This window comes from Strix uralensis, chromosome 3 (assembly GCF_047716275.1).
Source record: "Strix uralensis isolate ZFMK-TIS-50842 chromosome 3, bStrUra1, whole genome shotgun sequence".
NCBI lineage: Eukaryota > Metazoa > Chordata > Aves > Strigiformes > Strigidae > Strix > Strix uralensis.
This window is the reverse complement of record NC_133974.1, coordinates 54,749,960-54,773,330: the sequence shown is the minus strand read 5'-3', so window position 1 is coordinate 54,773,330 and position 23,371 is coordinate 54,749,960. Positions and strand designations below refer to the sequence as shown.

Here is a 23,371-nt window from a genome sequence, read left to right as displayed (position 1 = left end):
ACCAAAGCTGTCATCTGTTCTCTCTCTGCCTTATTTTTTTTTTTTTAATTTTTAGAACATATACAGTGAAAGAAGTTTCAGCATGCATTTCAATGAATGTTTCATTCTTAAACCATTTGAAAGGTGACATGAAGAGCAGTATACCATCCCCATCTATTGCAGGGAAATTCCAGTGGTAAGCTGGAAAAGCCACCAAAATTGAACTGTTCACATATTTCTCAAAAGTTATGAGTATTTTGGATTTGGATGCCCTACTTAAAAGCCTGGGTCTCATTTGTAGATGCACTCACCTCTCAGCTGAAGTGAGCACACAGTAGTCTTTCAAAAAGTAAAATGTTAATTGCTAGATAATTTACATTTACACTCAAAGTTGGTGGATACTCTTGCTTTAATTTGTTATGTCTCAGTTCTCATCTCTACAATGGTAATGGTGGAAGCACTGCGAAGGTAAATTAATATTCATTTGTGAGGTATGCAGACGCCATATTGACTGTTATCAGAGAAAATCCTCTGAAGATGCAATTAATATTTTTTCTTAGTAGAGTTTGAATAAATTGGTAGAAAGTGTCTGATCTGCCCAAAGCACAATGAAAATAAAACAAAACATTACACAGTTGCTTAGTCATTGAGCAGGACTCATCTTCTGCAGTGATAGAAGTCCTATGCTGATGGAAGAAAATATAGTACATGGTTTTATAATTTTAAACTGTGTTATAATGTATGTCCACAAGTACAGAAGGAGAAGATGAACAGAGTTAGTAAAGGCGACTTCAGTTCTAATGTTGCCTAATACATGACAGCAACACTTTATTGTAATAAGAATTAGAGGGTCCCCTTCTTCCCTTTGCTTTTCCTTCCTCTCTCTCTTTCTCTTCCTTTAAATTTTCCATGCCTTTTCTATTCTTCAAAGAAGAATGAACATAAATATTTCAAAAAATGGCCTGATACCAACAAGATTCGTCATTGAGGTCAGGAAGATAGACCTACAGGATATGTTTCTGACAGTAGAGATAATGTTGGGCTTGACAATGGTAACAGATGGTCACCCCTTGAGTGGAGCAGCAGCAGAGGAGAGTGAGGAGCACGCTTTGCCAACAGGTTTCACAGATATTTACTGATAACAGCGAAATGCTGAGGTTTGGGATGGTTGGTTCATTTCCAAGATCTGCATGGCAGTATGCTCTAGTATTACACACTTTTCTGTTTCTTTTTCTGCCTTCATGTCTCATTCCAGTTCTCTCGCTCTCTCCCCCACTTCTGGGACTTCATTCTCATCTTCACATCTTCACTGGCTTGTTTCCACCTGACTTTTTTCTCTTAGCCAGCTACGGTCTTCAGTATTTAGATTTCTTCTTTTTCCTTATCAGCATATCCAAAATTATAAACTTCTCACATAGTTTTCCCATCTGACTGCCACACAGACAGATCCGTTGTCTCTTCCCATGCTCCTTTCTTGCACCTAGCAGTTAGTCATCTGAGTTCAGTCTCTTCCTTACCAGTTCCTCCCAGGTCTCAGATCTTTCTCCCATACTTTTTACCATTGAAATCCCTGTCACTTCATCTTTGCCAGCTTCCCAGTCCCAAGAAATCCAGGGAAGACTTCTTGTATTCCTGTGCTCAGATGAACCAGCCTCCTTCTCAGTGCAGCTTTGGTTCTAACCAAATGAAGAACAGAGGAAAGTCAGAGGGTCTTGCTTAACAACAGCATCAGGAGAAACAAAACTAGGCAACATCTGAATATACCTAGCTGGAGAACAGCTAAACATATGCATTTAGCTGCATAACCCTAACAAACTGCTGTTTAGCATGTGTGAACTGAACTTCCAAATGTTCATGAACTGGAAAAACTGAAATGAATTCTTAGGACGATTCCAAGTGATCTTCAACTAAACTAATACTTATCACCCTGCCAACTTACAAGGCTCGTCCCCATTATCTGCAGGTTCTAGATTTCTTAAAATAGTAAGTCTTACAAGGAATATATTAGCAAGAAACAAACCAAAATAATGACCCTCAATCTCGTTCTCGGGTATAGCTGAGGCATTTTTGTTGGTTATGCTAAAAACATGCAGCCTGAGACAGAGCTCCAGTGTACAGAATTTCAGATTGAATCACTATCATTTAGCAAACTTGTAAGAAGCTAAAAGCAGTGTAAGATAACGTCAGTGTCAGGAATAAACATAGAAGGGGCAGTAAAATAGCTGAGAGTTATTCCTCTTATATGCAAACCTCAGCTATTTTGTCAATGTTTATCTGAATGGAAAACAAGAGTCAGTAGGCCTCATATGTTAGTTTGGAACTGAACAGAGCAGTAAAAACATCATAAACCTGTGAAAATGATGACTAGTATGACCAAATAACTCTGCATATATCCACTGATCTTCTATTAAAATTAATGTTATGTCTTTGCATATAATTTTTTTCTTCCTAAAGTGAGTCATGCATGGACATTTGAAGACAGAATTTGATTCTAAGCCTAGTATCTTTGGATATCTTTTTCTGCACATTAAGTTCTCTTTTTAACACACTAGTCACATTTCACTACAATTTTAAGTAAGCTGCCTCTCAACCTATTGTGGTTTAGTATGTTTTCCTGTATATTTAGAAAGAGTTGTCAAAACTCTCAGGTGCTGCAGATAAGCCTGCAAAGCAGAGCTTCAACAAAATAAAGGAGATTATATAAATTCTGAAATATATCAAGGTTAGATTACCATTGTTGCTTTGTATATTTAAGATTTGAATTGATTTTTCTGCTGTGAAAACAATGGGGGGAAGGGACTTTTGATGTAATGTTTTGCAGAAGCCAGAAAAGTCAATAATATGCAGACAGCTCAAAAATATAGTATTTACTGATTCAGTGAAGCATGTTTTTAGTGGGTTATGAAGGCAAGTTCCAACCTAACAGAATTATACTGGTTGGATTTCTTAAAAATGTATATTTATTCTTGTAATACATGAGTTTACATAATCCTATAAAATCCTTAAACACTTAAACTTTTTATGAAGTTCTTCAAGGGCACAATTTTTTCCAAAAAATAAGGCAAATTAATAAAAAGTTGGGGTATAAGACACTTTGCATGGAACAGAATGCAAGTTTGAAAAATTGGGATATAATTACATAAAGCATACCTTTATGACAGACCAGATGCAACTCTCTATTCTAATTGCCAGAACTATTTCTGCAACATGAATTTTAAACTGAAAATACAGGCAGAATATATTCCTGTTACCATTAGCTACATCACTTTTTAACAACTGAGGCCATGTATCTATTTGTGACGAAACAGCATGGTGTTTAATGGTCAGATATTGGCTTGAAGACTGAATTTCATAGTTTGTCAAAACACCACCATTTCAAGCTACCATCTCAGTTCCTTACCATTGTATAAGGAAGGGTAGCCATCCTGTACCCCTGTACCAATCAGTGTCATTTTCTCCATCATTTTGACTTTCTTAGAAAACCCTCTGGAGTATCAAAAAACTCACTTGATTTAAAGGGGCCAATGAGATTACAAACCAATGCAGCCATATAGCAAGTGTAATAAAGGCTGGGCATTTAAATCTTACCATTCTTATCTATTGTTGCTGTCTTTGTTTTTTTGCAGAGAATGGCAGGTTTTACTTATCATTATTTTATTATCCAAGCCTGTTTTAAATAAATGATACACACTTCTTCAAGTTACAGTACTGAAAATGATTACAATAAAGCTGTTAGATAATATTCTTTGTAGTAGAAAAATAAATAATTTTTTTAAAAAAAGAACTTAAAAGAATTTTATTAAAGAACAGAGGGATCAACTTTGTACTTCCTGAAAATAATGGCTACCAAATGATATTTGCTATTATTGCATCATGTGAAAGACGGGAAGCTTGGATAGCCAGGAACTTCACAGTTTTGCATCAGCTAATATCAATGTGATTATCCTACACAATGTATGCAAAGAGGGACCAGTGTGTGATGCCTTATATCTGTCCCATACTAGAGTTGGCAACTCTCGAGTAAGGATAAAACACTTCAGACTTAGTGAAGAAAACACAGTGAAAAAGCAAGCAGCTAAAATATACCTACTTTTAATATTTAACAGGCTATCTACAGTAGCAATAAGCACTCATTCATTTTTGAGCTATTAATGACTACTCTTGCCACAGCAGGTTGAAATATAGCCTAAATTTAACAGTATACAGTGTAGATTTACATCTCTTTCCCATCCCAAACGTCTGCTCTTGAAGCCAGGCAGTCTCACGCACTCAAAACATTCTGCTAATGTATCAGTCACTTCTTGATTTTGTTACTGATCTTAATGAAAATGGGATCAAGACTTCATTTTCTCAGATAAAAACCATAAAATAGCCAGCAAAGAGTCTCTTCTGGCTAACACAGCATAGTGACAGCTATGTCTGAGGAGTTGGTTAGGGTGACAAAAACCACCCCTAAAACCTTTCTCCTTGGGGTAAACAAATAAACAAAGATTCTCTAGGAAGTGGGTGAGTACTGTGAACTTAGGTTTTTTAGCGTTTTCTGGAGCTTCATGTTTGGTTTTTTTGGAAGGACTTTTCCTAAACCACAGAGGATTTGGAAGCAATGTGTGGAGATATTGAGAGGATGTAGGTGTTATCCTACGCTCCTCGACCCCTAATGAGCAACGGGATGTGTTTTACAGCACAGCCTGACCATGAGAAAGAAGATGAAGGTCTTCTTCCATGCTGCCTCCTCCACACAAGATGGCATTTTGTTTCCAGGCCATTTCCCCTGTAACACACCAGCTTCATGTATTCACTGTTGTCACCCATCTAGACCTACTCCCCATCCCTATCACCTTTCCCATTCCTTTTCCCCAGATCCTCATGGGATCAGCTGTCTTTTTTGTACATATTATCTTCCACTCCCAGACCAGACAGCTTGATTTAGCAGTGACAGATTCAACTTCTCTGAATGCATACTTTCCAGAACAAATATTTCAGCACATGCCAATTAGGACCGCAGCCTAATGTCAAAATGTCCTACACCAAAAAAACCCAGAAAACATTGTACTTCCATTTTTCACAGATGTATTTCTATTAAGTTGCTTGTGTAAAGAATAAGGTGCAAAATATAACTTTCATATCCTTTCTGTATCAGTGATTCTATGACTTCTCCTCCAAGTGGTAGCATTTTTTTATAGCACCCGGCAGGGGATTGAGAGCTGTGTTTTTAGCTTTGCTTCTTTTCTATACTATTTTTTTAATGATTTTAAAGTACGTTATTTATATAATGGGGAGATATATATAGCATGTACATGTGCACACACATTCATGTATAAATATATAACTTCAGACAGGATGTATTTGGATTAAAGGGCATATATGTGTATATACATCTATAACATATATGGAAGGAAATAAAGGGCCCTATATATCCTATTTTCATGCTCTAATTTTGATTATGCTGGGTTTTGCTTGGTTTCTTTCTGTAAAAGGATCAGAACTAAAACTTTAATTGGCACACAGTCTAAATAATACATAATTAAATGCTGAAGGTAAAATTATCCAAATCCTTGTTGTAAAGTAAGAATATTTCATATGCTGCTGTCCACCTTTGTACAGATTACTTTAGGCATAGCGCAATGTTTTTACTCATAAAATGAACACAACGTAGCAAAACCGACACAGTATACTTCTTTCTAATTACTTCTATTGCTGAAGAGACCCTTTTCAATCGCAGCATAGGAGAGTGGAGTTTACTATGAAACGAAAATGGCTTGTCTTTAAAATATAAGAATGTGATCGTGTGCTATTGTTGCCTGCCAACAATGAGCTAAAGAGGTTAATGGATCATGGGTCTGGCAAACAGCCATGCTACCTCCAGCTCGATACATTTAACCGCGTAATCTGGGTTAAGGTTCGGTGCTATTTTTTTTCATCAGGGCATGAATTGTTGGTAAATAAACGTTTGATTTTACCCAATCTTTTTTCCCGAAAACAGCACCACTTATCACCGATCTCGGTTTCCACGGCCGGAGGAGAGAGGGAAAGCAGGCGATGGCCTCCCCCGACCCCGGGCGCAACCTGCGCCCCCGGGCTCGGGCTCCACGCTCCGCGGCCGCCGGCCCGCCCCGCGCCGCCCTGCGCAACCTGCGCGGGGTCAGGGCGCGCCCGCTTGGCGGGGGCGAGCAGCGGGCGCGGCGCACCGCGGGTACCCCCAAGGGACGGAGGCCCATGTCCTCCGCCGGCGGGCACTGCCTGCCCGGCCCCGGGGGAGCATCAGCGCCCGCTCCCTCCTCCCTCTCGGTGGGGGCAAACCCGAGCGCCCAAAACCCGGCGGGGAGCGCTCCCTGGGGTCTTCTACACCCCCCACCCCCCCGACAAACTCCGCTTGCAACTCAGAAACCACCACCTGGAGCCACCTCTCCAGCAAGTGGGTTGTGTGTGTGCTTGGGTTTGGGGATTGCGTTTCGGGTTGGTTTTTTTTTGAGAGAACTACAGTCATGAAGAGAAAGCACACAAAAAGTATATAGCTCCCTCCCTCCCATCTCGCGTGTTTCTTGGGTACGCTGTTGGAGGAGACAGGCAGCAGCGGCAGCGTTATAATGCAAATCACAAAGCGAGCAACTTTCAATGCTGCTGCGGCTATTTTTGATTTCTCTCCCGAGAACGGGCTTTTTTGGTGTGCGTGTTGCTTTTTTTTTTCCCCCTTTCCGTGTGATTGTTATAATTATGCCCTCCCTCCCTTCTCCGCTTGCCCCCCGCCCCCCCCCCCCTCCCCCACGAAACCAGGCAGTAACGATGCACCGTCCTCGGTCCTCCCCAGCGGGTCCCACCGCCCGGGCAGCAGGTGAGCCGAGCGGGGGGAGCGGCAGTCGCAGGCGGGCGAAGGGCCCCGCGCCGCTGACCGGCTCGGGCGGCCCCCGCCGCTTCCTCCTTCCGCCGCCGTTGCTCCTCGGGCCCGCCGGCAGCTCTCGGGGGCAGCCGGCTCCCTCCTCTCCGCCCCTCGCATGCCCCCCCCCCTCCTCTCCTCCAGCCGCGTCCCGGCGGGGGCAGCCTCCCAGCACCGCCCCAGTGCCTGGGGGAGCCCGGCCGCTGCCCGCGGAGAGGCCGCTGTCCCCCGCGCAGCGCCGGCGGAGGGCCCTGCCCTTCCCTGCGCCGCCGGGCGAGCCGGCAGCACCTGCCTGCGCTGCCCGCCTCAGCGGGCTGGGAGGGAGGGAGGGAGGGAAGGAAGGAGGGAGGGAGGGAAGGAGGGAAGGAGGGAGGCTCCTCCGTGCGCGGGGAGAGGCTCCGGCTCTCAGCTGGGCGCTACCGGCAGCAGCAGCTGCTGCCGCGCTGCACCGCGGGCGGTGGCGGCTCCCGAAGCGGCGGGAGCGCGCCGCGGGAGCGCAGCTTTGGGGCGAGGGGCTCAAACCTCGGCCGGGAAGTAGAGACAGAGTTCTGCTATTTTTTTATTTTCTTTCCTGGTGATTGGGCTTTTTTGTAATCATTATTTTTAATCCCTCCCCCCCCTCCTCCCCGCCCGCGGTGCGTGTGCCACCGGGGAGGATGCGCGCCTCCCTCAGCCCCTTCCCCGGCATCTCCCGCCGCGGCGGCGGGGCGCGGGGGGCCGCGGGGCCGGGGGCGCGCTGGGCCGCAGCCGTCCGCGCCGCGTTGCGCGGGCTGCGCCCCTTGAACTCCCCCGCCGCTTCCCGCTGCCCCGCGGTGCCTGAGCCTCCGCTTGCTTGTGTCCAGCACCGCGCACACACGCGCGGGCACACACGCACGGAGACACTCACTCACTGACTCGCAGCACTCTGCCGAGCTGCCCAGGCTGCCGAGCAGCGCCGCGCAGCGCCGCGCAGGCCCCCCCTCCATCCCTCCCTCCTCCTTCTCCTCCCTCGCTCCCGCCCGCCCGCCGCTCTGAAGGATGCCCGGTAAGTAGCGGCGAGGACCGGCACCTCTGCTGGTGCGTGATCTGACGGGTTAGAGACCGCTTTATACTGCTGCCGCCCGCCGGGGGGGGGCGCGGGGCGGGGGGGGCGAGGGGAGGGGAGATGACAGCGATCCGAAGCGGGAGGCGGCGGGGCTCGCCGGGTGCTCCTCAGAAGGACTTTTAGCTGCGCGGCCGGGGCTTGGATGTGGGCGCCGAGGGACGGGGTCTGTGCGCCGCAGCGGGCACCGGCCGGGGCGGGGGCGCTTCGCCTGCGCTGCGGGTGGCTGCCTGCGGCACCGCGGTGAGTACGGGGCTCCGCGCCCCGCCGGGGTCCCCCGGGGACGCGGGAGGTGCGGAGGGTGCCCTGCCGCGCGGGGGGCTCCCTCCTCGGGGGCTCCGCTCCGCGCCTCGCCGGGGCGCGAAGGGCACGGTGCCCCTCGGCGCGCCCCGGGGACCGTGTCCGGCTTCTCCCTTGCCCTCGATTTTGGCGACGTCCCCGGGGGCTGCCAGCGCGGTCCCGTGTTTCGGGAGCCGCCGTGCCGCCGTCCGGGCGGAGAGGGAGCTCCGCCGGGCGCCTCACCTGCGGAGGGGAGCACCCAGGTGCTGCGCGGCGGGGCGCGCCGCTGCGCGGGGCGGAGAGCGGAGCCCCGGCCGGAGCCCCGGCACCGCGGCGGGAGGGTGCCCGCAGCCCCCCTGCCCGTTCCCCGTCCCGGTGGCTCCCTCCGGTGCGCTGCTGTGGGCTGCGGTGGGTGGCAAAACGCTCGTCCCTCAGGGAAGGTTTAATGTTTGCAAAATGTTTGCGATCAATTAGCGCGTGGCTGTGCCGAGCTCGGGTTCGCGCACGGCTGACTCCTCTCAGGCTGGGGCGCAACTCCGGCTCCCAAATGCCAGGGACACCGGGCAAGGGGCTTTCTCTTCTCCTAGACCGCCTGGTGCGATTTGTGGGAAACATGCATAAAAGCCGCCTATTGCTGGAGAGTTTTAAGCGGATTTTGTTAAAGCGTTTAAATATTTTTTCTTACTTTTACAATGTCTACTTTGACAATGATATCTTTTCTCACGATGTTTTGCATCCTGGGTATGATAACTCTCCCATGGAAGTCAATGGCAAAACTCCGAATTGACTTGAAAGGAAGAAGGCTCTGACAAATACCAAATACTTTTCCAATGAAAGGGACTGGGAAGAAGACAGAGATGGCAAAATGAAAGAGATGTATAAAAGAAACTTCATTTTTAAAAGCTATCTTTTTACCCAAAGAGATTTAGCTACAATGTGTCAGAAATGTCTTCTAGATTTTCATTCCCACTTTGCAGTGGAGAAATATCGGAATGATTTCTTGACGTGTCTGATATCAAGATGGACTGAAGCCTACTGTTTTACCCACAGATGTTATAAAGTATTACCAGATTAGTACCTCATACTTTTCTGGTGCTGTATCTCTTTTTTTTCTCACTAGAAAGTTCAAGCAGAGGGAGACCACTAAGACAATTGGATGGGCTCCCATTGACTTCAGTGGCCTGTGGATCAGGCCCAGAAAGGCTCAATAGAGAAGTAACAAGAGAAATGTAGTACAGTTAGTAAGGAAAGGTGTTGCATAAGCATTTAACTCATGAACAGCCTCCCTCTAGGGAGGAGAAAAATCTAAATGTACATTAATTTTTTATCCCGTTTTTAAGAACTCTTTTGCAACACAGATACAAATAAGAAATAATGCTTCTGATTAATAATTAAAATGTCCATATTCATATGGACTACAAAGAAGATTTTATGCAAAAAAAAAAATCCATTAGCAAATGGAAGTTCTAGTTCACAGAACGTCCTCTGTTCAGTGCAGTATTTAGATTGGGAGCAGTCAGATATATCATGAAACACCAAATAAAAATATTGATATTCAAATGGCAAAAGCTAGACTTATTCCTGTAATCTGACTAACCACTTTCAATTGCTTGGAATGCCTTAAAAAGGAAAGTGTGAAGATATGTTTTTAACTTTTTTTTCAAATCTGAGTGTTGAAAGAACCCCAAAAATTCTGCATGGGGTCAACAATTTGTCAAGTATCAGATTTAGGCCCATACACCATGAAGAATGTGACTATTACATTGATAAACGTGGTCAGTTGACCCTGGCTGGACATCAGGTGCCCATCAAAGCCACTCCATCACTCCCTTCTCAGCTGGACAAGGGAGAGAAAATATAACGAAAGGCTCATTGGTCAAGATAAGGACAGGGAGAGATCACTCACCAATTACTGTCACGGGCAAAACAGACTTGACTTGGGGAAATTAATTTATTACCAGTCCAATCAGAGTAGGAAAACAAGAAATAAAAACTAAACCTTAAAACACCTTCCCCCCCCCCCCCCCCCCCTTCCCTTCTTCCCAGGCTCATCTTTGCTCCCAATTTCTCTACCTTCTCCCCTGGAACAGCGCAGGGGGATGGAGAATGGGGGCTGTGGTCAGTTCATCACATGTTGTTTCTGCTTCTCCTTCCTCCTCAGGGGGAGGACTCCTCACACTCTTCCCCTGCTCCAGTGTGGGGTCTCTTCCACGGGAGACAGTCCTCCATGAAATTCTCCAACATGAGTCCTTCCCACGGGCTGCAGTTCTTCACGAACTGCTCCAGTGTGGGTCCCTCCCATGGGGTGCAGTCCTTCAGGAACAGTCTGCTCCAGCGTGGGTCCCCCACGGGGCCACAAGTCCTGCCAGCAAACCTTCTCCAGCATGGGGTCCTCTCTCCATGGAGCCACAGGTCCTGCCAGGAACCTGCTCCAGCGTGGGCTTCCCACAGGATCACAGCCTCCTTCAGGCACATCCCCCTGCTCTGGCATGGGGTCCTCCACAGGCTGCAGGTGGAGATCTGCTCCACCGTGGACCTCCATGGGCTGCAGGGGCACAGCCTGCCTCACCATGGTCTGCACCACGGGCTGCAGGGGAATCTCTGCTTTGGCTCCTGGAGCACCTCCTGCCCCTCCTCTTCACTGACCTTGGTGTCTGCAGAGTTGTTTCTCTCACATATTCTCACTCCTCTCTCTGGCTGCAGTTGCTGTTGTGCATTTTCTCCCCTTAAATATGTTATCACAGAGGCGCTACCACTGTCACCGATGGGCTCGACCTTGGCCAGCAGCGGGTCTGTCTTGGAGCCAGCTGGTGTTAGCTCCATCGGACATAGGGGAAGCTTCCAGCAGCTTCTCACAAAAGCCATCCCTGTAGCCTGCCCCGCTACCAAAACCTTGCCACACAAACCCAATAAAATAAGAAAAATAACCTTTCTCAGTTTCGGTCCAATAATGATGTTTCTCTTTGTGTTAATAGGCAAGTATAAAAAAAGTTTGAGGTGCTGCCTGTCTTGTTCAGCTTTATTTGTAGGCATGTTGTAGAATTGTCATTGAATTGAACTGAATGTGCCACTGATACTTAACTGTGAACAGATTAAGATGTTCATGTTACAATGGAAAAAAAACCCTGTAAAATAGACAAATGCTTCCCTGATTGTCTCTTCTCTCCTTGCAATTGCATAGGGAAGACAGAAGCCTCCTTCTTAAAAAGTCCTATTACAGGTTTCTTTCTAATTTCCCTGTGAATTCAAATGTTTCTTTTGCCATGTGCCACATACGGAGGTGAAGGGTACATATTTTATAGGACATTGCATGGAAAAGAATTTCTTTGAGCTGCATTGTTGCTTCGTGTATTTACTACTCTATCTGCTGTTTGCTAACACATAATGCCACAACGTATTTTTGTTGATAATACTTCCATTTTGAGTCAAATGTGAAAAATGTGATTATTTCCTTATTAAGAGTTTTGGACTGATTTTTTTTTTTGGAGGGGGGGAGTAGTAGTGGTAGTTTTTTTAAGATCCAAAGTAATGCTTAATCCTCTTTGCTTGCTTGGATGAAGAGAGTCAGCAGTTCTAAAAATGAGGATATATATTTGCATAAATCTTCAGTTTTGTCCTGAGAGCCATCATCTGAAATTCTGTATTCTTTTCATTTTGGTGTTTGAATACTTATTCTTCATATGTGCATGTGGAAATGCAGCCAGATGTTCTTGTGGACAGCATCTCCAAAATAGAAAGTTAAGTTTTTTTAGGCTTACCTGTAACTGCAGAGTATATAAGACCTGAGTATTTAAAACAGGGTTGAAAGAAGCCAGGTAATGAAGTACTGGGAATCTCCAGGACATGATTTTGAATACCCATTATTCATTTTTAGCATCTTTATAAACCTCATCCTGTGTTGAGGAATAAGTGCTGTTCATCTTTATTCAGATACATCTTTTTCTAGACTATTTTTGCTGTCCCTTGCCTGACTCTGAAACATGAGTATGCCATTGTATTGCTATGGTTGTTAAGTGAATGGTAGCAAGTGTTTGCAGGTCTCTTAGTACTTGAATCTAGGAAGCAATATTAGCGGGACTGTTGAAAGTCACCTGAATTTTGTAATTATTACACATTTAAAAACTTTTCCAAAATAAATTTGATTGATTGTTTCTTAATCCTAGAACACATTTGTCAGATAATTTATTTAGGACTATATTCTTCTATCCAGCAATTTAAGAACAAAAGCCTCCACTGTAGCTCAAATCAATCAAAATATTGGGTTTAGGTTATATACTGTACATATGGAACCTGGCATGTAAAGCAGATGGTATGTAAAATTATGCATAGCATGTCTGGAGAGCCATACAATATCTAAATGCAATGCAGCAGAACAAGGAAAGAGTGTCACATGCAACTTAAAATATCAATTACTGTCCTACGTCTAGTCTCAACTGTGCTTTGTTTTTGTGTGCGCATGCACGTGTGTGTGTGTGTGTGTGTGTGTGTGTGTGTGTTCAATTTTCTCTTTCTTCAATCACGACATTTCCTTGATAATATGATCTTCCCTAAAAAAGCATGCAGATTGAAATGATATGCTACTGGCTAAAAGAAATAAAGATGGGTATACAAGAAAAGCTAGTTTAGTTTGCTTTCAGAGTACAAATGCATGTAAATTAAAAAAATAATCAAGAACAGAACTTTTAATCTTCTAAGGAAAGTGGCCAGACACCATTTGCTACCAAGACTGAGTTTTTCTGTATTATTTATGCACTTGGTTTGCCTAATCCAGCAATAGCTCTTAATAGTACTTCTCTCCTGTTGCATACTATGTTAGCTCCACACACTCTCTCTCTCAAGTGTTACAAGTCTGTAAGGACAAAATTTCTTCCTGAACAAACAAGCATTACTGTGCATTGTTAACACAATCAGATGAAATGGTAGTTGCAGAAAGATTCACATCAGCAAAACCCTTAAATAAATATAAGTCTTTAAGTATGTGCTGACCTCAAAGGGACCTAATCACATGTTTTGTTGAACAAAGATGCTTTCATGATCAATGACCATGAAAAGTAATAATTTTCCTAAGTTTATTCAAGTGTTTACATCTGTAGTTATAAAATATTGTCAGCATCAGACAACTTTAATTTTTAACTTCCAGGGGAAAAGCTTTAAATATTTCTACAGGAGGTTTTTTTTATGTTTTGTATACTTTAGAAGTACCGCAAGCTATTAACTGTTTTAAAAAGAGTTGCACAGGTGTACTCTTTGATATTTCTACTCAAAATGAACTTTTGTAGACAAAATGTGAAGGATTAAGTTTATAATAAAGGACTACCACAAAATGAATTCTAAATATAATATCAGGAAGCAATACTACATAAGGTAGACTTTAATAGCCAATTTTGTAAGATCCAGCCATTTTTTAAGGAGGCAGATTGAAGGAATGCCCCCACGTTTCAACTGTTGAATATCCTCAGACATTTTTAAGGCTTTTTAAGGTACCTGAGTTGATATAGAATGTTTCACACTACAAAAAAATGGTAATTCCTGTACTTTTCATTCACTAGCACTCTTAGTCCTTATGCATCTTGTTGCTTGCAACAGCGTTGCTTCAGAAAATACAGCTTTCTGTCTGGGGGATTAAAGTAACACATTTGTCCTGATGTGTTACAGAACAGTGTCTATCAATCCACTTCTCTTTTGGAGATCAGAGAACTTTTATCCATTCAAATCTCTGTAATACTATCTTGTATTATAATGGCTTGAACAATCTTGACTTCACACAGTTGCTGGAGTCTCCAAAGGACTGTCATAAATAAAACTATTAGACTGTATTATAGCAGACACATACTCAGAGTCTAAGAAGAAATGACAGGATTTTAAATTACAGAACAAATCACTAAAAATGTCTGCAAATTCCAAAAATGATTGGTAGAAGGATTTCATGAACCAATTTATGATCAATATATATACATATATGCTATTTTTCTTTAAAAGTATATAAAGGAAATATTAATATTAATGGATTAATCCTATGTAGAATTAAGTGGAAACTGAGGCAACGAATAAGAGGTTAGTCCTCTACAACAGGTGCTTAAGCTTGCTCAGCAGCATGTAAACTTTCTGCACTAGCTGATGGACTTTCAACCTACATCAAAACCTCCCTTTGCAACTGGGCATTGCTACTACGATGACAGCATTAGAAAACTGGCATCTCATGGGAGACAAGTCAGTTTACATCAATGGAAATGGATTTACACTGCATCATGGATTCTGTGCAGACAGGTTTGTTGTTGTTTTTTTTCTCTTACCAGATATTATTACAGAAGGTACGACTTTTGCCAATATGCAGACACAAATGAGTTTGGCAAAACCCTAAGTGAATCTAGAAACAAAGTTTGAAATGTTGGAGACGTGGCAAAATGAAGTAAAAATATGTAAGGATGTGGTTTTTTGTTTTTTGTTTTTTAAAGGGAGAAAAAAAGTACTCTTTTATGAAAGATCCTTAAGACAGAAGTAACACATAAAAATAAATGCAACTAAGGTTAAAAATAAAATTACGAAAGTTGAGTTACCTAACATGTTCTGGCCACGGGACAAGTAACTAAAGCTGACATACCAAGAGGATGGGAGCTTCAAAAGAAGAGAAAAGCCAGAAAATAACCATTCCCCATGCTGGAAATCCAGATGGCCCTGGCAGATTTTGTGTGTATTTGTATACACATTTTTCTGTGTGTATACATGTGCATACATATATAATTTTTTTATTTTAATATCAAAATCTGTATAATGCCCTACTTTGCTACTGTCTGGTTTCCTCACCCGAGCAGGGATTTGCTGGTTGTTCTTCCTTTCTGACCATGAAGATACAGAGGAAGATATGACAGCACAATAAATAGCTGAGAGTGGTTAAACTCTTTCCTGAAGGTAAAACAGCAGGGTCCAATGGTTCTCCTGCAGAATGTTTTAAACCCAAGGCTATAAATAATAGCCAGTGCTGCCAAAAAAAAAAAAAAAAAAAAAAAAGTAACTGAATCCTGAAAAAGGAGAAAACAAAATGAATCTTCACTTCAGCGTCTGAAGCCAATGTTACATTATGTCCTGAAAAACATGAATCTGAAAGATATTTTGCCAGCTACAGGCTACTGTCATCTACAATCACAGTCAAGATCTTCCTGTTAAGACTTGAAAAAGCAACTACGGTCTTATATTGAAGAACCAGGAAAGATTATCACTGAATGTAATGTGGAGCTTAAGGGAAAACAGAAGATGACAGTAGAGCAGAGAAGTATTTAATACGGCACTATATTTAATACAGTAAATAGATATAATATTTTTTAGTATCAATTTTTGATGCTGAAAAGACAGTTGACTGTACTGAGTGGATCTAACTTTGGCATGATGTCAGAAGTAAGATTTGGGGAAAATTATTTTAGATAATTTGCTGCTGCATGTTCTCACCTTTGTAACTGCTGTATAAGTATAAATAAAGTCAGAGGTGGCAGCAAATGCTTCCTATTTACAATTTCAAATTCCTGCCTCTTGTAAAATGATTAATCTTCAATGAAAGTAAAAGAGATTTATAGTAGGAAAAAAGTCTATCAGTGTAGAATCTATCAGTATAGTCAAACGAGATGCCTTTATTTGTCATCTGGTGGAAAATTACATTCCTGAACGGTGATGCACAATCTGGCTAAAATAATCTATTATAATCTTTTTGGTAAATAATTCCAAAAAAGAAAATATGACTGATAAGCTTTTTACCAACCATAGAGTTTTCACTCAGAGGTAGAAAAGATTTGAGGAAAATTAGTGAAAATTTGTTCTAGGATTAAAAGTTCTCCTTTTGCATATACCAAACAATTCTGGTTACAACTGGCATTTCTAGCCCCCCCTCAGTAACATGTATTCGATGGTTTCTGACCTAAGAATTAAATTCACTTCCTTCAGGTATAGCCAAAAAACCTGGGCTTCAAAATTTGAATTGTGCAACTGCAGAAAATGGCAACCCAGACCTTCACTCAGATCTGTGTAAAACCATGTTTCATTTCTGTGGTTGCTTTCCCAGCAGTTCTCTCATGACTGCTGCCTGGCTGCTAGTGAGGTAGACCTGGGTGAACATGAATCAACAGCTCTTTCCTCCCTTATATATCGGGCCTACAGTGTTGTAACTGCCTTTGCCTCTCTCTTGGAGGCTAGCAAAGAGACTATTTATGGTGCAGATGCTTCAGAGACATTTTGGTATACCTCCGCCTTACACAACTTAATAGCAAGAAACAACAAAGGATGAATTTCATGACAGAAGCTTTACTTACCAGCATTATCCCTGAACAGGAATTATTTTCTTTAACAAAAATGGATTTAAAAAGATTTATCTGTCATTCAGATTTGTCAGCTTTCTTCTTCTGTAACAAAGCAAACCAGAAATTTTTGCTTTGTTTGTTTCAGAACCAAATATCATATAAGTTTCTTAAAGTTATGTCATTTTTTCTTTTCTTTTCTGCTTTTCTTATTGGGAAAGTGGGAAAGAATTCAGTGAGAAAAAGAGGGGGGAAAATAAAGAAAAAGGGATAAAAATATTTTTAAACTTTCAAACAATTTTCTTTTTTATATGAAGTACATATATCTGATTAATGCTTCATTATGCATCACCTTGACAATATTCTACATTAAATTAAAAAAGTTTTTTTAATATCACTTCAGAATGGATCAAAACTTTTTATTACAAAAATCTTGTATTTGAAGATATTTCAGTCAGCTCTCATGAAAAATTTGAAGCTGGTTGAAATGACTTTGAAATTTATGTTTTTCAGACTTATGCTCCATGAAACCAAAGCTGTCTGTAGAAAAGACATATTTTCATACATTTTGTGTGTGATGTGATCATATATCAATTAAAAGATATATTTTTTCTTTTTTTATCCATAAGGTGATTTTTTGGTAAAAATAAGAAAAACCACAAAACCAGAAAAAAAGTCCCCAAAATATTGACAGAAGACTCTTGATTGTCTCTTGTCTTGTCCCTAATCAAAATGTTTTTCTTTCTAAAATTTAAAATTTTTAACCTCTTTTTGCAACTTTCAAAAAGAATTTCAACCACTTCAAAAATTTTTCCTGATGGGTAGAATAATTCTTGTCCAGTTCTAGAGCACCACACCTTTGAGTAGATCATGGTTTTAGTCTAGTGGATAAATTGGAAGTATTGGAAAGGTAACCAGGCACTTTCTTGGAAAGGCATTTATTAGTGGAGCGTTGCTTATTATTTTATTCCTGAATACAGCTCATGTATTGAGGCAGACTTAAGGTGATAACAGAAAGAGGGAAGGAAATGTCTCTCTTCCATAACTAAAGAAAATAATGTGTGGGAAATGAGTTATGTCTTTTTAACAACTTTAAGAGGAAAATGTCCTCTGACCAAACTGTATTTAGACTCAGGATGTAGGTTTAAAAGACATCTAGAGCCCAGGTGGAAGGAAATCTAATTTACTTAGTCTACAGTTTCAGGAACTTAAGTATGCATTATGTGACTTGACATGTATCAGTAAGTAGTGCTTATGGATGAGACAGCTTGCCTCTGGACTTGGATTGTATATCAGCACCAGTGCACTGGATCAATATGGAAAGCACAGCATGGAGATACAGTATAAATCCCCAGCACGGTGGTAGACAGAAGCTGGTCACTCACTTCTGTTTATCCCCCAGGGACACAAAACCAGATTTGTCAGGGTTTGTCTCTTTTATTCCAGTAATAATGAGGGATTAATTGGGAATGTTTACTGTTGGGAGACTGATTGGAAATGCTCGTTTAGATTTTTTTTTTTTTTTCTAATACAGCTGCATTTCTGCTCCTTGCCTATATTTTTTATGAATAAACTGAATAATGCAAGGCCTCTCTCTAGCCTGGAGGCCAGCTAAGCATGGCCACTTCCATATGGTTAAGCTCCCTTAGCCTCCTGAGCACAGGCTGCAGCTAGCCTGCCTCTTGGGAACCATCCCCAGGCTGAGCTAGTGCCCTAGCTGTGCCCAGAAAACCCTTGGGAGATGGCTGGTCAAGTAGCCAAGATCAAAAGCGTGTCAGGGACTGCCCTGAGATTTTATGTTTTAGAAAAAAAATAGTTCCAGGACATGGTTTCATGCCCTAGCACTATTTAATTCACTTGCATAGATGTAGTCTTCGTATTATTTAGGTCAGTATGACTCCTAATACTTACACATTGTTTATTCACTTTTCTCATTAGGAATGAGCTTCACTGATTTAAGTGGTGTTACTACAACATAGCATGACATTTTTGCAAATAGTGTAAAAGGGGCTTAATATTTGTTTTTAAGCAGTCATTAGCTGTGGTATATGCAATAATGTTCTGAAAGTAGTGGAAGATTTAAACATGGTAAAATGTTTTAGGAAATGGTAGCTACTTTTCTGCATACATTTCATTATTTATAGTTATGTTTCTCTTTGACTGCTGGAATCAGGTTATCCAGAAATTGCTGTTATAGGAAAGCTATTATCTATTTACTGTGCATTTGTTGTCAGGAATTTGTAAAGTATTGAAAAATCTGGTTTAGAAAAGTGAGGGTACATACACTTCTCAAAGATACATTACTAACTTTTGCCAGAGAATGCAAATGGAGACAAAAATCCTTATTTGGTAGAATATTCAGTATTCTGTGTGTCAGAAAAAAATCATGACAAACTTTTTAGGGTATGGTCTCAGAAATCAAACTCCTTTAAGCTTTAAAATGCAGACATTCTCAGCTAACTGAAAATTATGTTGACATAGGATAGTTGGATAAAGTTTTAATAAATAATTTTATGACAGTGGATTAATTTCATAAAAAAATAATATTTCAGGTAGTTGTGGAGGAAAAATACATTCATTTATAGTGGTTCTTATCAAATGTTTTTATTTCTTGGTATTTAGCATCACTGTTGCATCTTTTGTGACACCTACAAATCATCTTCTCTACTCTTTCTTCACCTTTTACTGGTGAGCTTTTGCAAGGTTTTATGATTCTTTCGCCGATGCAAGATAGTGCAACTTCAAAAATAGTGAAAATTAATCTGGGTGTGGTTAAATAAAGATGTTGCCTAGGAGATATTCTACTTCTCACTGTAATCCTTCAGTACCAGTTTTGTTGTTCATGGGTTGCATTCATAAATTACAGTGCTCTTGGGAGAAATTTGCCTAGCAGAGAGATAATACTTTCCTACAAATGGTAAAGTAATTGCCTGCAAATGCTGTGGTCCCAGGTGAGTGGCAAGACTGAATCTTCAGGGGAAGGTCATGGAGGTCCCAGTGTCTTCTCTGGACAACGCTTTCGGTTAGGGTTCCAGCTGCACTGATTTAATACTTTTAGTGGTCTCAGATTGGGAGAAAGAACAAAACTAAATCTTTTAGCCATTTCTTCCTCTAAATGACGTTTTTAGGATATCTCTCAGGGGAGTTGCAAGGAGTCTGATTTAACTATCGCACAAGTACATATATAACAAACCTGATGGACCCAATCTACAAAAAAAATGGATCTGAATCCAATAAACAGAAAATAGTCAAATATCAGTTTCATTAATCAGCAGGAGCTATTTGGCTTGACCAACGAAGAAGTGAAGTTTTTTGTGGAAAACTGAAACTTAATGAAGCGTACCTGGATTTTGAGCTTTGCTTTGGTTTGGAAGTTGGGTTCATATATAAGTCACTTATTTTGCCCTCCTATTGAAATCACTGAGTTCCTTAAAATTCTTCATGTTTGGAAAATTACATGTAATATGAGCTCCATAAATATATTTAAAAACAATAAGATAGTAACAGATATTTAAAGACCTCTGGTAAAAATCTGAGAAAGGTACTGTATGCTTATTTATGATATACCTGTAGATACTTATTTTTAATTTATTCTTAAATATATATTGTACACACTTGTGCCAAAATATAAATGCATTTTATCACTAGGTATGGGATGTACTGATTAAGGAGAACTGAGTGTGTACCAAAAAGTTTAACTTTATCAGTGATACTTAAAAAGGAATAATTAAATAAGTAGATCCACAGCTGGCCTGGAGCTTCTTTGGTGTGTGACTGAAGCGTATCTGCTAACTACAACCGTAATTTATGTTCTAAAGAGCATCCTGCTCCTTGCATCCTGCTATAACACCTCTGGTGCCTCTGCCTTTATCTCTTCTCTCACATCAGTTTTGTCTGTAGGAATGGTATCTCTCAGCTGATGAATACAAGTCATGCAGTCCAGAAGAAGAGGAACTCTTAACAAACAGCTGCTAAGGGATAGTGAACTAGTAGCTAGTCTCAAATCTGGAGCAGACACAGAATTTACCACAAGTTTGAGATTTTGCTAGGTGTCTTTCTTTTGAAGATGAAACTTTTTCATCCAGCCTATTTCTTGGAAGAACCTCCAAAATTATGACCTAGCTCTGCAAATCTCTCTGCAGACTGCCTTGATATCAAAACATCATCATTTGTGGCAATAAGAGTAAGTGTCTATTAAATGTTTCAGCCTATGTTATAAAGGTACTTTGAACAGATGTTAGGTTGAGACATCCAGGGAGAAAGATCGTGACACGTTTGGTGACAATGTAGTACCGATGCCAATAGTTTCCAATAAACTATGAAAAAGCAGATGTTACTCTGGCCCAAATTGTGCTTTCCTCTTGACTGCTTTCAGCAGGCGACAGGCCCCCCCAGACTAACCATGAAGCTGCTGTTACGGTAATGGAGACCTCTCTATTAGCCTGGTCCTGTAACTGTTTGGCACACACTATAGCAAAATTATTCTAGCCCAACTGTGTCAGCTGCTGCCTCAAAAGTGATACTCTGTGCTTATAACTCAAAGTGTAACTCTGTCATACATACGCTTAGTGCAGTATGGTTCTTAAAAGGCATTTTAATCTGCTGGCATTTTAGTTCATAGGCCTCTGGTGTCAGGTTGAAAAATTACACTAATGCTGAACTTACTCTGATATTCTGGGCAGCCTTCTGAATTTTAAATAGCTATCCTCAGAAGGCCACCCTTTTCAAAAATTATCTTTAAGAGTGCACACAGAATTTTAAGCTCAGCTCAGTTAATAGCACTGATATGCAGGCTGAAATTTATAAAAATGCAGGGTAAGAATCTCTGAATGTATAGATACCAGCAGTTATTTTAGATTTCATTATCCAAGTATCTGGCCTGTAGATTGATAACTGTATGAGTTCTGTGTTACTGTAATTGTTAACATTTGCATCTGAATTAACTGTTCTGCATTGTTGGTTTTGTAGTTGACTGCCTTTTCAAATATGTGGGATTATTTTGAAACCTATATAGGAAATGATCCTTTTATAATCTCGAATTAAGCAAGGTGAAAGATAAAGGTTTATTTTTCCAAACAATGGCATTCCTTAATCCATTCCCTTACATGTATATAAATAAAAAACAAGCATACCACCTCTTTGTCTTGAGAAAGATTTGTGTATTTCATATGTAGCTTATCCAGTATTTGTTGCTTCTCCCAACACTCTGCTTGTATTATAATGTTACTGATTCTTATCACACAGCAATCTTCACACCCTCTAGCCTGTGTTTTACAGCTTCTTCTGCTGCTGTGACCTCTTCTATTGCAAAATTGAATCCGATAATCCTTGCTTGTCCAGCCTAACCCATTGGGCTCCTCCTCTGGTCCTCTACCATCTACTTCCTCTGGTCTGACCCTGCCCTTGCCCCCAGCCTCTTTCCAAACCACAGATTGCAGTGGGCATCCAGCCATGGAATGGGACCAGCTTTTGGGCACAAAATAAACCCCACTGCTTCCAGACAGGGACTGAAACCCGTTAACCATCTGTTCTGCCAGATCGTTAGGGATAAAGGCTACCCAGAGGTAGTTTTTAGCAAGGCCTTGAGCAAGTGTACCTTTCTGGTTTATCTGAACTCTTTTTTGCTTACAGCCTTAGAGGCATGCTAGATCTAACCTTCCCTGTAAAGAAATCAGATTTTGAAAGGCTGAAAACTGTTCCTAGCTCACAGAACATTTTCTTACTCAGCTTGACTGGAGCTGTTCTCCTTTGGGAGGAGATCTTTTTGAGCCAGAGGGAAAGGAAGGGTGAGCTCAATATATTCCTTGTTCTACTAGCTGCCACCAAATGTATTCATCTTCTCTCCAAGAAACTGTAAGTCCAGATCCATTCACACTGTGCACCATGATGAGAGAGAGTGACATATTCCATGATAGGTGATGGGGCTGTGGCTCCAACCTCTTCTTTTTTTATCACATCTAATGAAGAATGCCAAAACAGATGTGTTTCACTGTTGTGCTTTCAGGAGCAGAATGAAGTAAAAAAGTCTAGGATGGCAACTACAGTGAAATCTTACAGCATGCCGTGTACCTGGACTGTGAGACGAAGAGATTCTTTGGCTTCACAGATAAGTCACAGTCTTTTCTGAGTGCTCTAACAGGCTATAGGAAGAAGGTTTAACGACTGCTCATATACCCTGTGTTGGAAAAGGCTTATTAACTTCAGCATGTGTCCAGCCCTTTGCTAGTTAGCAAAGAGTTTCTAGAATGTTTCTTCAGCTCCTTCTAAGACCGTGTGTCTTATTTTTAGACTGACAGCAAACCGTGCCTGGCAGTGACATCTGCAAGCTATTCTTTCTGGGGCTGAATGGTTGCTTTTGTGTTAGATGTGTGATGGATAATACACCAGTTCTGCTCTTTGAGTAGAAGGAGGGCAGAGTTTTCTTCAGAGGGTTTATTTTTTCCTTGTCCTGGTCTAAAATCATTGGGTCCTTAGGAACTGGGTGACTTTTCTTGGTTGTTAGTTGAGGTAGATAATGGTTCTGATTCTCCACAGGAGCCTTTGGTACAAACATGCTCCAAATAATGCAAATTAAAAAGTAATGATAATGCTTTATATTATTTACAAAACAAAGCAGAAGGAAAAATGAGATTATACAACTCCACAAATAGTCTATTACATCAGTATACAAATTGTTCTCTTAATATCTGTAAGCATGCAGTTGTATACAAGATGTATCAAGGAGGTCTATCAAGAAATCACTATGTCTTTTGATGTTGAGTCACCTCTTTTGAGAGTTCTGGTTGAGGTCCTTATGAGGACAGAGTCCTGTCAAAATATTCTGCTTGATGAGTAGTCCATTTTTCATGTGGGATATCTTTGCTGAAAAAGAAAAAA

The 23,371-nt window shown here is 41.4% G+C and overlaps 1 protein-coding gene across 3 annotated transcripts in view; it reads left to right on the top strand.

Annotated features, from left to right (window-relative positions):
• The first annotated feature begins 6,746 nt into the window (after positions 1-6,746).
• HS3ST5 (heparan sulfate-glucosamine 3-sulfotransferase 5) overlaps positions 6,747-23,371 on the top strand; it is a 210,868-nt gene continuing 194,243 nt past the window's right edge. The window contains exon 1 of one of the 3 annotated variants that reach the window (XM_074864750.1): positions 6,747-6,811. The gene's annotated coding sequence lies outside the window, so the exon portion shown is untranslated. Of the gene's footprint in view, positions 6,812-7,739; positions 7,878-8,074; positions 8,178-23,371 lie in introns of those variants that run through there. The other 2 variants (XM_074864749.1, XM_074864748.1) reach the window with 2 other exon arrangements.